Source organism: Homalodisca vitripennis, chromosome 5, assembly GCF_021130785.1.
Source record: "Homalodisca vitripennis isolate AUS2020 chromosome 5, UT_GWSS_2.1, whole genome shotgun sequence".
Lineage (NCBI taxonomy): Eukaryota > Metazoa > Arthropoda > Insecta > Hemiptera > Cicadellidae > Homalodisca > Homalodisca vitripennis.
Window position 1 is genome coordinate 106,205,088 of NC_060211.1, and position 14,640 is coordinate 106,219,727.

Genomic DNA, 14,640 nt, shown 5'->3' on the forward strand with positions numbered 1-14,640 from the left:
TTTCAACATCTCATAATATTTGAAGATATTAGTTATATAGAATTATGAGAAATATATACAGCAACATGACAGAAATGAAAATAAAAACAATAACAAACTATTTGTATTCTGCCCTGAACGAGTTTTCCATAAAAATTTCAATTTTGGGGCTGTTTATATTAATTTGCATAAAATGTTTTTCTCGGTTACTTCAGAATATAAATTATTTAATTTAAATATTAAATACTTTGAAGTGATTTACTTATAAAACAGTAACGTACTAGCTTACTTATTTTGTAATAACATTTGAAGAAAAATTAAATGTATATTAAATTAAATTATAATATAATTAAATAATTACCATTTTTATGTTATATATCGAGAAGTGTTCATTGCGACAACTTGGTGTAAAGTAACAACATATATTATTGATGCGTCTACAATCTGACATTTCAATAGATTCAAGATTCTTCCACAAGGAATATTTGTGTTTCTAATTGATTAGGCTACATCTTGTCTAATAGGGACAATACTTCAGAAGCGTTTGTAACTATTATGTAAGAAAATGAAGTCGGTCAATGAATCTGGACCTTGCCTAATGTTCACTCAATTGTGCACCTGATGAGACAATGAGAATACCTCTCCACCTAGGTAAAGGTTACACTATTTTTTGTAGTCTAGTAGTCTCTGATGAAAACGATGTAAAGAGTCCATGTTTTGGATCTCTTCAGGCGAACATGACTCCGGAAACCAGGAGTCCAGTCTGTGACAGTGTTAGATGCTCTAAGGTAACCTGGAACATACACATTGAATCAATCCTTCCCACCATAGCTACGTTATATGTAGACAATTACATAGACAGTTTTAGTGTCCTTCCTCTTCCATTAATGAGATACTTATTAACTGGATAACAAAAGTTACCTTGCAGCAAGCATAAAATTATGTAACTGTGTGTATTAGTGTTCAATTAGTAGGTTTATTAAAAATAATTTCTAAAGTATAAACTTCTTATTCAACGTCAAAAAGTACAAAACCGTTTTATCAAAATTAGCAAGCAATTTTATTTTTATCATATTACGTATTTAAAATATAATAAGATATGAAATTCTCGGTTTCTGTAAAACGCATGAACAATCTCTTAGTGTTCAAGGTTACAAGTTTTTTTATCATTATAACATAAAAACATTATTTTAAAAATTAAAACTGTTATTTTATCCAGTTTTTAACTATAATTACCATTTTCACGCAATGCATAGAAAATTATGTATTCAATTTTATGGTGTAATAATATTTTACATATTATCCATATCCTAATTCTGCATTAAAATAAAAATAAAAATTCTTATATTATATACGGAACATTCATGATCTTTTATAGATTCATTATTTGTTTTACGCCGCATTTTATAAATAAACACATTCATTTTTTTACAACTAGAACTGTTTTTATTGGATACAAAATTGTATAGTAAAAATTAGATAAAAATGTTATTGGTTTTGATAATTTAATGGTTTTTCATATAAACAATGACTTGCTCACATAATTCTTTCGCGAATGTGTCATCCGCACATCATGAGCGTTTTATTTAATTGCAATGATGTTAATAATTATTGTCTTATTTCAGTATAAGGACATTTTATAGGTTCGTACTTGGGTTTCATTACATAAGTCTTATTTATAGCATAGTAAAGTTTATTGTACCGTTTTTTTGTTGCGTGTACAAAATATTGTTAAAAGAAAACAAAATTTTGCCTTGGTTCGATATTTTTTACAGTGGCTGTTCAGAGCCAGGTCAATATCGGACAGGGATAGGTGTGTCATGTGTGAGAGTGAGAGCGAGAGCCGGGCTTAGTATTCTGTCTCTGTCTGGTCGCTCCTCACTATGGTTATATATCTGTCTCGCTGGCGCCACCCCCTCCAACCCCCCACTCCACCACACCCGCCAACACCATCACAAGGTGATCCTAACATTCCAACATCTGTTTAAAATAACGCCGCCTGACCACTTGATCAACCTGTCCGGCGGTCACCTCCCACCCGGCCAGCTCCGACTTCTTCCTACGCCAAATCAATGACGGTCCCGCACAAGTGTAGTTTCTAGTCAAATATCTGGTTATATCCACTTGTAGTGTTTAGATAGTTAAGACGTACAAAAATATTAGGGCTAAGTAAACAGAGAGCGTTGGAAGTTGACCGACTGAACGTTAGTGGGTACAAAAATAAATCTTTTTTTTAAAGTCAACTGATATTTATAAGAAAACCGTTACAGATTACGGCATCTCAATGCTTGAGGAGGTCCCAGTGTAACAGAATTATTGATAAAAATCACAATGTCGTTTGTATATGCCTATAACTTTAGACATATTCCGTTAAAATTCGATAATCTTTGCATTTCATTTACACATATTAATTGTATTACAACGTTTAATCTCTAGATAATAAGAAAACCTAGATGACGTGAACCTACTGTATCAAAAGTTAGAGGCCCCACAACACAAAACTTGCAACTGAAAACTTGCACTGCCTACGTATAAAATGTTTGTGTATAGGGAGCAAACGCCGTCTTTAGCTCAAACAAGAGAACGTTTTCCGTTTTCAGTTAGGCAAGATACAAATTTGAAGTTGACACGATAACGTTTTAATCCTATTCAACCATTTGGAAAGAATAAACTATGAGTAAAATAAAAGTAAATTTGGTGCTACAAGCACTTTTGAGATAGAAAAAGAAGCTCCACTTAAGATTTTACATCTCTTTTAATTGATAACACTTCTAAACACGCGTTGTTATACATTTCTTAAGAGAACTTACAGCGCTGAAGACATTCGCTCATATTTTACCTTTCTTCAAAATATATCAATACGGCAGTATTTTTTATATCAATTTGAATTTAAATTTTAATATCTAATAAATAATAAACATAATACCTCTCGTTTGAGCTAACATTTGCAGTTTTAAATTCTTTCCCAATGACGTACCAAAGAGCGATGTTCTGAATATTTTGAGTAAAGAAAACGTTTTCCTTCGAGGACTATTCCCTCCAAATTTAAAATTTGCTAAAAAGTTCCCTTTTAACTAGAAACATTCATTTTTACAACTTTCCTTTTTAAAGCTATAATCGTTATAGAAGAGTAGACGTCAGAATCTTTTGAACAACCGTGTGTCATATATTTACTAGACTGCTCAGTCTTATTCACAACTTTAAAACGACTTAGGCATAGCGATACTATTATACCACAAACTGAATATGAATCGTAATTGGATAATGATCGTAAAGCAGTTTTATGATTTTTTGTGGAGTGTTGAAAATTATCATCTGTAATTTTTATCTTGAAAACATTATCAATATTTTGAATATTTCATGCATTATTCAATCAAACCTTTACAAAAGAAGACAAAAAACTAAAATTTTAAAAACTAAGTTTAGATATGATGTTATAATAAATTATTTAAATCACGAAACTTCATTTGAATTCCAATAAGACGTGTGGAAGAAACGAGATCAATATTGTCGAAGACAATTTAAAAGAAAGACAAAATCTCTATATTTATCCTCTAGTACCTTTTAATGACCTTACTTGGTTTCTTTCCCAAAGTCAAAATCTGTTGTATTAATTCCGATCATTAGTGGCGCCGATATTTTAAGTCCGATCACAAACGTCGAGGGGCGGTTCAGACACTTAAAACAAAGACAGAAAACAAAATATTTTCTAAAAGCTTAATAACAAATGTGTAATTAGGAGGTGCGAGGGCCAGCGGCTGCTCAGGAAGAGTGGCACCATCCCAGCACCTGTAGCTGTCTAGGCCGGCACCTGTGTGCTGGGGAGCTCCAGGAGCAAAAAACCGCCCTCCAGTACGAGGGTTAACATACTCATCATTATCATATGCAGCCTCCAACGGCTCTCTTCCATATGTTAGTTGGGGCTCGTACATCATATCTCATTCATCCATCACATTCCCTTGATTTTTCATTCATTATCATCTTGTCTTTTCTATTACAGAGAATTAAAGTGTTAGTGTAGAAGATAATAAGCGAGACATTGCTGGATAGATAAAATTACCAAATTTATCCATTTCTTCATAAGTACACATTCCAAAATACTTCAGTGATAATAGAAGGATATATGTATTCTCAACCGATAAGAGCACTTAAAACACAAGAACTAGAATCACAGAATTAACTGAAAATGTGTCATGTCTTTAACGAATTCATGTCAGGTAAATCAGTATATTCCCATTACGGCCGTAATCTATAATAGAGTCTATTGAATGTTGATTAATTTATAGTGGAATCGGCGAAGACCATGCACAAAAAAGGTAAGTGTTCCCGCATTCTCATGAAATGTCCAGCTTGTTAAAGTACGAGTCCGAAAACTTGGGTTTGGAATTAGATGTGAAGTAGTTTGTGTTGTAAATAATTCAAAGTAAGGACTCGAATAGTAATATAAAGTGTAATTGTAGCCACAAAAGACATTACATATAATTCTTGATTTGTGTTTGTTACATAACTGAGAGTAGTTAGTTATTTGTTAGGTACACTAACTGAAAGTTTTAGTAGAGCGAAGGGAAGCCACGCACTTAGTTTATTCCGGAGCAAATATCATACCTTTTGCCAACATCAATATTATTTTTAAACAGTACTAATTTCGACATACTCTTAGCTCTTAGTTATTAATAATGTATTTGCTGCTGAAGTGGATCCCTCAAAAGTTTTTAGCTTCTACCCACAAACTTCCCGCAAGTGTAGGAAGAGGCGTAACTTTTAGTATTGGAGATCTATTACATCCGAAATATTGAAATATGGTCATGTTGAAAATGTTAGTGAATAGTTTTTGTACCGTAATAGCAAAAACACACGCACCTCATTGTATACATCATTGATGTAGGTGTAGTGTAGATCTATACTTTTAGAAGTCAGTAGTAATTCTGTTGGTTTAAGTCATATTCTCAATTCTGTTTACTTTATTTTGTATTTCATAATGCCTTGGCCTTTATTTGTGGCCTCTCTGCCTTGTACATGTCACGGTGACGCATAAAATATGTAGATGCCCGAGCAGTTAGTTGACACTCCCGATGACTCACCCACTGGACCATCTGGTAAGTAAGCCCTGTTGGTGCAGCACTTGTCATTCCCCTCAGTTTTAATCCGATTCAGTTACTTTTAGAAGTTTATCTTGTGCTTTAAGAACTGAAAAATTCAGTTCAGAACTAACTGTGAGGGCACTAACTATTGTGTAGTTTTCAGTTGTAAGGATGCCACAAATTGAAAGGAAATTGGTAGTTTTACATTATAATTTATACGATCGACACAAATGAAGAAGACTTACAAATATACAAGATTATAACATGGATTTTTATATATGATAAAGATGGGGTACCTAATTAATACTCAGTGTTTATTCCAACAGATCGATCTTATTCGAGCGTTTTGTCGCCTAACCTTAGGAAATAGCACAAAAAGTCACTGGACCTTTCTTGTAGTTCACTTCATTCCTCACTAACGATTTTTCGGCAGATCCGAGCTAGCTTCAACGGTTCGCCCGCTATCGGGCTTACAGAAAAGGCCTGCAAGGGTGGAAAATCGGCAAATTTTCTCGAATTCTTTTGAGGTGTTTAAAAGTAAAAATTCCAGGTTTTCAGACTTTTCCTGTTGGTTATACGGCAAAAGGCACCTGCGTACCAAATGTCAAGTTTCCAGCACTTCTAGAAGTAGGTTAGAATTTGTATACATATATCAGTCAGTTTCACATGCGGCCGTATGTACGGGATTTTTATATACGATAAAGATGGGCTACCTGACACTCAGGTTTTATTCCAACAGGTACCACAATGACGGGTACCTGTAAGTGCAAAAGGCCGGCACGTGAAGTGCGAGTGCCCGGTGCGGCAGCTCACAATGAGCGGTCTGAGGCCGGGAGATCGATCTCACTGTGGCCGCTGCCAATTTGCACTTGGCCTGTGGATATTTTGCAGTGGTGCCAAGGCGGTGGCGCCTGCGACTGTCGCCTGGGAAACAACATCTGGCAGCTCTCCCTCTCCCCTCCCCACCCCCTAACAATGACTAAAAACAACAACTAGCCATCTGGACCGACCCCTCCTCTTCCCCCCGCCCCTCTCACCATCGCCTCCTCACTAATTGTGTTAGCGATTCCAATGTTGATGCCGGGGCCGGACAAATGTTGCGAAATAACTCAAAGATCTCTTTCTGCCACATTTATGTTTTTCGAATACGATTTCTAAACTGTTCTAAACATTTAAAAATAAATTACAAACTTCATTTAAGCCTGTTGCCGTTTCTATTTAATTTAAATAATTTAATTAATTTATACCATTGTGTATGTATGTACGTATATGAAGAACTCAATCAATATCTGCATAATACGGTTCTGAATTTTTTTAATCAGACAAGTTTTATTTCGTTATCAGACACACTAATCAGACGAAAAGTTAGGATCTCGCAGTGAGAATGTAACAACTATAAATTAAATAAACAATAAGCACTCAAGCTATCTTTATAGTTTTGTTAATGTTTAAAACGTTAACCATTTACAATTTATTGGCGTAGTAGCAAACAATCAGAATTTTTCTAAAATATATATTTTTGTGTTTGTTGTAACCTATTTACATGTTATGGATATTAATGATCTAACATCACATTATATTATGTATAACACATGAATTTTGGCAGTTAAATGGAATGGCTAGATTGTAGCACTTCAGAACAAAATTTCAATTTAAGGAATTAAGAGAAGCCGGAAATGTTTAATGATTAAAATCCTATTATTTATTTAACATTTGTTTCTCCTTAACAAATGTTAAATATATTATATTTAAATTATATTGCAGTCATTTCGAGAGGTTTTGACCATTTACGCTGTGAACTCTCAAGCAAGGAAATAATAAAGCGTTGTCATAAAAACCCAAAATCCAAAAAAGAATTTAACCCTGCAATATGGCAAAAGTTACCTAAACCAGATTTTTAGAACTTGAATCATAAAAGTTTGGAGTCTATATTGCTCTAATCTATTTTAACGAAGTATCGGTGGGCAAAATTAATGCGTTATTTAGGGTAAATATCACTCCAGGAAAGTTCACGCTGGTCTTACAATTAATAATGTGACATATTACACACGATTCAAAACTTGGTTGATCATTGAAATTTGTCATAAAACCAAAACCATCAGAGTTGACATGTAAGATTCCTGGATAATATAAGCTACGAATATTACCAACAATGGATCAAAACGAAAGCTGAATGTTACAGCTTCTTTACTATAAATACTTACTAACTTACTGCGTTATAAGTGCTGTACTATTGTAGATGTATACAATATTATTCATTAGTATGATGCTTAATTACTCAGATAATAATATGCTGTTAGTTGTATTTACTAATCAAAATTGATATTTCGAAATCGGGAATCGAGCGTCTACGACGCCTTAACTTTTTTCATTTTGATTTTCCATATCTGTCAAAACTACTCCGAAAACGTTTCATGTGTCCTGTTCCTATCTTATATTCCAGAGATCGATGAAACAGACATTATTTATTTGCATTCAGAACAACATATTTGTCCTGACCAGGGGGCTGAGGTGTGTAACGCATTACATTTCGATAAATTAATTTTAGTAGCCTACAATACAGTTAATTACAGTAATTCCAATTCCAATCCAATTACAAATGTCTTTCCCGCTCAAGCGGAAGACGTAGGTGGATGTTTTGACAACTGAAACATTACTAATTTATCCTCATGGGATTTATATACACCCAGTATCTCAAAAATAGTTGAGATGTGAAAGAAATTTTTTTTAGGATACAGTTTTAGGAATGTTGTAGGTATTTCAGAAAACTTTTTTCTTTTTCATCGAGGTTTATAAACGCAGTTATTATTTTTTTTAATCTTTCATCGGAATGGAATTGTTTGAATTTGAATGGAACGAAATAGCATACCATGATGTCCAACAAACTTGCTAAAGATATTTAAAAGATCTATTTTTGTCTGAACTTGTTTGAGCATCCATAACTTGGCGATGGAAAAATTCTTAGGTGATTTACATTTTTAAAAAATCTCAAAAATCATTCAAGACGAAAAACATGTTTAGTAAATATTGCTTATGATTATTAACTTAGTTTATATTATTTATATATTTCAAAACACTTCGATTTTTGTTTAGGTTTATAAATCAAACAGAATTGAGGGTTTGTTTAAATTTTGAACAAGTGTCATTTGGAAATGGAAAGGTTTATGAAGCTGGGCAGCAAAGTTAACCGACATATTTACAAAATCAGTTTTGTACAAAGTTTCAACCATTTGGGCTTTTTTGAGAGAGTTATCGTTTCTACAAATATGTATTACACTTTGAATATAATTATGAGCTCTGAACTGATGAAGTTATGAACAAATTTTCTGTAAACCCTACATGAGGACAACTCCAATAAACTGATTTTGTACACAAAATGTACCTAAAGTAACTTGACAAATCATAATTAAGAAGCAATATAATTTATATGTCATAACATTTATCCAAACTGTATTCAAGATCCAAGATCACACTGTATTCCAATATCTACTTTAGTACAATATTTCTCGCTAATAGACTACAGCTTTCATTGAATTGAAGATTATTTTGACTGAACTTCGACACTTAACTCTTGAATGGGAATACGTACTGTATTACTGATATATTAATATCAATTAAATTGTGAACAAACATGCCAAGCAGTCAGTCATGTCTCAAGCAAGTAAACGTTAGGCATTTGTTTCACGAATAAAACAATAATCTTTGAACACTGAAATCTACCACTGCGTCTATTAAAAAGTAACGTGTTAAGCCACTTTTTACGAGTTATAGTGTCCATATTTCTTTTAACAACTGTTTCAATACAATGCGAGAACAGTAAAGTATCTAGTAGAGTCAAATCCAAGCAATTACTTCAAATTGTTATTTTGAGAAATTCTTAAGAGTCATGACGTGAGTGTGGAACGTGATTTTGCTTTCCTAAATGTCCATTAGCTTCTATATAAGTTCATGCCCTTTTTGGACTTCCCGTTCATTAGATCGTTCACATAGACGAACATTGGTTTTTTAATACAAGTTTGCAGGATTTCATGGTTGATAGCTCAGAGTTTGGTTTGAGTAAAATTGTTTTCAATATTTACTCCCTTAGGGCGCAGTAAAGTGATACTACTAGAGGAGTGTCCAGTTAGGAACACAAATGCTCAGTCAGGTTAGTCTTAGAAAGTAGGAGCAGTAAGTAGTCAGTAGTCCACAGGTGTCGGCGTAGAATCACTACCCCACCCGGTGGAAACGAGATGCTATCTTCGTCAAAATCAAACTCGGACCTCAGACCTAACATCACGATTTCAGGGCTCAACCTACTGACTTTGTGTTTCTATAGACCTATAGACTACTAACTGCAGAACCCTCAGGAAATACCTAACCGAATGCCATGGAACATGTTATACACATTGATGTGTCCCCCCTGTGTGTCCACCACTATGGAACTTTTTCTTATTTAATTTAAAACTTTGGATTTAATTAATAATCACGCATCTAACCCCCCTCCCTTTCTTGCTGGATTCGCAGATGGATACGCTGGGGCAATTCAGAACAACCTTTTCTGTAAATCAAAATATTTTCGTTCTCAGATATTGATCTTCTTTCACACAACACAGGAGCAAGCCTAACGGCTGATCTCAAATTATAGAGAAAGTTTGAGAATTACTTTTGTATTCTCATGTAGTATAAATCCGATGTATGTGTCGAGATATCGTTGTGCAGTTTTCTTGTGTCTATCACATAGTTCTTTTTCCAATTACAGAGCAGAAGCCATGGCCTTTCATAGTGTATTATCGAACACTTATTCGAGAACTACTCCTAAATAACTGCACCATCTCACGTAATGCAAGTTTTTCGGTCTTCATATGTTGCAATAAATAACATTGGTTGTAATTCTCATCAATGTTGTACTCACTCGAGATAAAACCATGTGGTCTAGGATAGGGACATCCCTCTACAGAAGGTACGCATAGCAGCCTCATCTGTTGGTAACTTGTAATTCGTCATAGGTTGAATTTTTGATTACGAAGAATGAGCATTTTTAGCGAGATTGAACCTCATGTACATTGCACCTGAATGTAGACGAGGAGGATCCGGCCTCCCACACAGCGGCGGGCGCGGCGCGGGCTATACAGGTGTATCAGTAGCCTGTAGCCCGGTGAGCCAGGCCCGGCCGGCGGCGAGAGGAATGCGGGCGGCTCAGCACGGTGCGGCGCGGCGGCCCGTCTGTGACTGTGACTGCAGGTAATGGTCTGGCGCCACTGTCTTTCACACCCTCCGACATCTTCCCAGCTCATAAATAATTTTAAAAGCCAAAATTGTTGTTAGGAGTGTTTACGCGTGGTATGTCAATGTTGTTAAGTGCCCCTGTCAGTAAATAGTTCATTAGAAATCTCATACATGGAGTCTGCAACTTTAGAGCGAATCATGTCTTCGTGTATTAAAATTATTATGTAGTAATAAGAGTCTTACTAATTTGGTCAATAAAAATAATTTTTTTAAACAATTTTTTTAATACGATGTCGAAAAAAGGCAAAATATATTTGTCATCTGCTAATTTGAACATGCATTATCAAATTATCATTATCAAAAATGAAAAAGCTTATTTCAGGCGTTGTGACATTATGGATTATTATAGATGATAATTAAATTTATGGAACATACAGAAACTATTGTGTTATTACGCACATGTCAGACCGATATATTACAGCCATTCCAATCTGTTAAAAACTAATATAATGAAAGATGCAAACTAAAATGATATCTCCGTTTTTATAATGACCTGTGATGAATGTCCAGCTTGAAGTCACTTTCTTATCCGGATGTGGTACAACGTAATTTATTAATTAATATTTACACTCACACCTTCTTGGGTAAGAACCGCTTGTCGCTTCCGTTATTAAGGTAATGTGTCTGCCAAAACCTGCTGATCAGACTCTGGAACTTAGGAAAATAGAGGACTTTGGATCCTACAACAGGAGAGGGGAGACATCACAGGGTTGGATAACACCCCCCCCCCCTCCATAGGGATGGAGTTCCAGGTTCTGTAACTTGCGAAATACATTTCGCTATACTTTTTAATTTTATTTTATTTGCAAGGATTGGTAAAATACTACTGATAGGCGAGAGGCTTACAATGAGCACTGGCACTGGCGTGGATTCTAGTCTAATCTAACAGCCTTTGTCAAACTCATGGAACTACTAACAATTCTGTGAATAAAATGTAAAAAAGACGGTTAATACCACGAGGGCTAAGACCATAACATCGTTTAACTTTACAGAAGAGGTTTCCTTAGAACATTTTTTTAATGCTGCAGATTTCCATTTTTATCTTTGTCATTTTAAATTTACTAATACGTACGTAAATAATCACAGTAGCTGGATAATATCGAGATTGAAAGGTTACAGGTAATGGTCAAGGTTTAAATTATTACCTAATGTGTAAAAAAAACCTTATGGAATTAATTTACAAAATGGCCGACTCGCCGAAGTTGTTCATACTTCTGTAAATGTAACCTTGGAGCGCGAAGACATTTCACTTCATATGTTACCGGATTGTACTGTGTAAAATAAAATAAAATACTTCTTTATTGGAGCTGCCAAATTGGATATTTTACATATTGAGCCAAAAACCAGTAACGTTTCAAATAACAATTTGTATAATTTTAAAATTAAAATTATTTTTACACTAGCTATAGGACCTGCATATTTTTGGATCAATAATTAAGCAGAGGATTAAGCAAACCTGGCAATAGGTTTTGTGTCGTTTCCTTTGTAACATTTACCATACAAACATTGGTTCATCAGCATAGCTTAACTCACTCACTTGATGATTTTTTTATGAGGAGATAACTCACGTGGAATTGTAAACAATTTAAATATAACAGTAGGCTAAATTGTATATCTTTTAAAAGGTCTCTATGAGATTAAAACAATAATAAAGTTAAATTAAAACTTGTTGGTTCGTCAAAAATATTTGACTTTGATAGGTAAAAGAGAAAATTTTGTCGAGGATTGTAAAGGTTATTGTAATGTACACTTGAGGCATTCTCAGGCCTAATTATCAGCTCACATTTCAGCTCTGTGTTTTACTCTCTGAAAAATTACACAAACATTTTTCTAAAGTCTTCATTAAACAATACGTTTTTTATCACATATTGAAAAAAAACGTAATGTTTTTTATACATTTATATGAGGAAAGATAAATGAAATTTTAAGATTATATAGCCTATTTATTAATGTACATAATTCCTACTTTAACTTTTAAACGGATAAGAAGCTATGGTTAGGGTGGGACACATGGTGTGACGGTGTAATAGATATAGAGTAACATTTGAAACATTAATTCGTACCATTTTTTCTCACATTGGTATATATAGAGGTCAAGCTGCATTTAACGCTTTTATTTTACACCTTAAAATATAAAAGAGCGAAATGAGAGGAGTATTTATACCAATGTCAGAAAAAATGGTACGAATTAATGTTTCAAATGTTACACTATATATACATATATATATATATATATATATATATATATATATATATATATATATAATATAAAATTTCAATAAACATTGAATCGCCGGCACTCGAACCCGGATCTCTCACTTGCCGGGTGAATGTGCTACCATTACATATGTATGTATGTATATATATATATATTTATTTATTTATAAAAGCCTATGCCTGTGCCTGCATAATCTCGAGGATATCCAGTTTGTATTCATAATAATTTCAAGCAGAACCTTATACTTGTAGAGTAGAAGTGTATCTCTTTACTTTTGAAAAAGTAAATGGGTATTCATAAACTTTCCCTTTTACTTCTAGTCTATTAAAAAGCATATCCTTCAGAAAAAATGACGACGTTGGCCAGTACAACGTATCTGTAGCAGACTCATCTCTATATTGAACGGTTGTTACCGCGATTATCAGACCGATGGCAGATGTTTTGAATGTGCGGGATGTGAAACATTACAAGCCCCCGTTTAGGTACTCTTGTTAGAGATTTTAAAATGTCATACAGTTTTGAAAAAGAACATGTAAAATGGCTTGCGGACAGATTTTTAAGTACAAGAAACCTCGGGGTGGTGCGTGTTCCTATGTTCATAAAATGAAAGGTGTGCTTACGTTGTCTCAGTGATCCTGGCTATCAAAAAGGTATCGGCCAAGAACTTGGTGTAAGCCAAGATACGGTGTCTTGAACTGTCATTGCAGTAGTTGACAATATAATTCAAATGAATGAATAAAGTTTCCAACCCTTAAATAACAGAGGCAAAGCAGTTATGGCAAAGTAAATATAAGTTTCCGACAGCTATTGGAGTGGTTGATTGTACCTATATAGGGATACCTAAATCAAAACTGAATGATTGATTATCAAAACAAGATGAATTCATTAACCGGAAAGGTAAACCTTCTTTGAATGTTCAAGCCACTTGTGATGCGAGAGAAATATTCACTGGAGCCGGAATTAGTTGGGCTGGATCCGAGCACGACTCCAAGATAAGGAAGAATTCACAACTATCATTACAACTGAGAAATATAAGCAATGTTGTGGTACTTGGTGATGACGGATACGGGTTAGAACCATGACTTCATTTAAAAATCCTACTGCTGGTGCAGAAGTACCTAAATTATAACAAGCTTTTGAAAAAAGAAAGATTAATAATTGAATGGTGTTCTAGCCAACTGAAACGCCGGTTCTCTATCTTACAGTATGTTTGTCGTGTAAATTGGTAAATATACCAACAATAATATTGTTGCCTGCGTTGTGTTCCGTAACGTTGCAAAAACCTCAGGCGATCCTGATTTCTAACCAACTGAAGATGCACCAGAAGATGAGAAAAACCTTGAAATTAATTATAATGGTGAAGTGCCTATCATCATAAACAATTTTGATCATTAATTTTGAAAAAGTATAAATGAAATAAGTAAAGGGTTGTGTTTTAATTTATTGAACCATACTACATATTTTCAGAATAAATGTTTTATATATGTAGTTTGTGTAGGTTCCTTGCCCTGCACAATTTTCAATTTTGTTATCATAATATGAGCGGTACTGTTGTGACAAAATTAATCGCTGGAGTTCTTGTATAGTCCGTCCTCTAATTTCATCTGTTTCATACTTCTCCAATTTTTTATTTGTACTTTTAGCCAACAAACTTTTCAGTTGAACGGACATCAGATTATGAACACACTACTACCTGATTGTTCAGATGATCCATCATTCCATTTTTGCTCCGTAGATTCTTCTTTCCCTTTTCGGTCTGTACCTGCTTCACTCACACTTTGCTGAGCAGACGTGTCTGCATCAATCCTAAACTGCATGGCTCCTCTAATTCTTCCAATTGCAGGATTGCTATCACCTTCCAAAGCTTTTAGCAACTGTTCCTCCCAATCCAACAATTTTATCGCTTTATTACCAGTTTTCTAACTTCGGTTATTTCTTCAACCTCGCTTTCATGTTGTTAATTATTTTATTTACCTATTTCTGCTTCATGTTTCTTTATTAACGTTGCAATGGCCTCGTCCTTCTCTCGTTTTATATTTGGTACCTGAGATTTCTGCAAAATCACTGGAGCAGCGGCATTTCCTTCTGCTATGA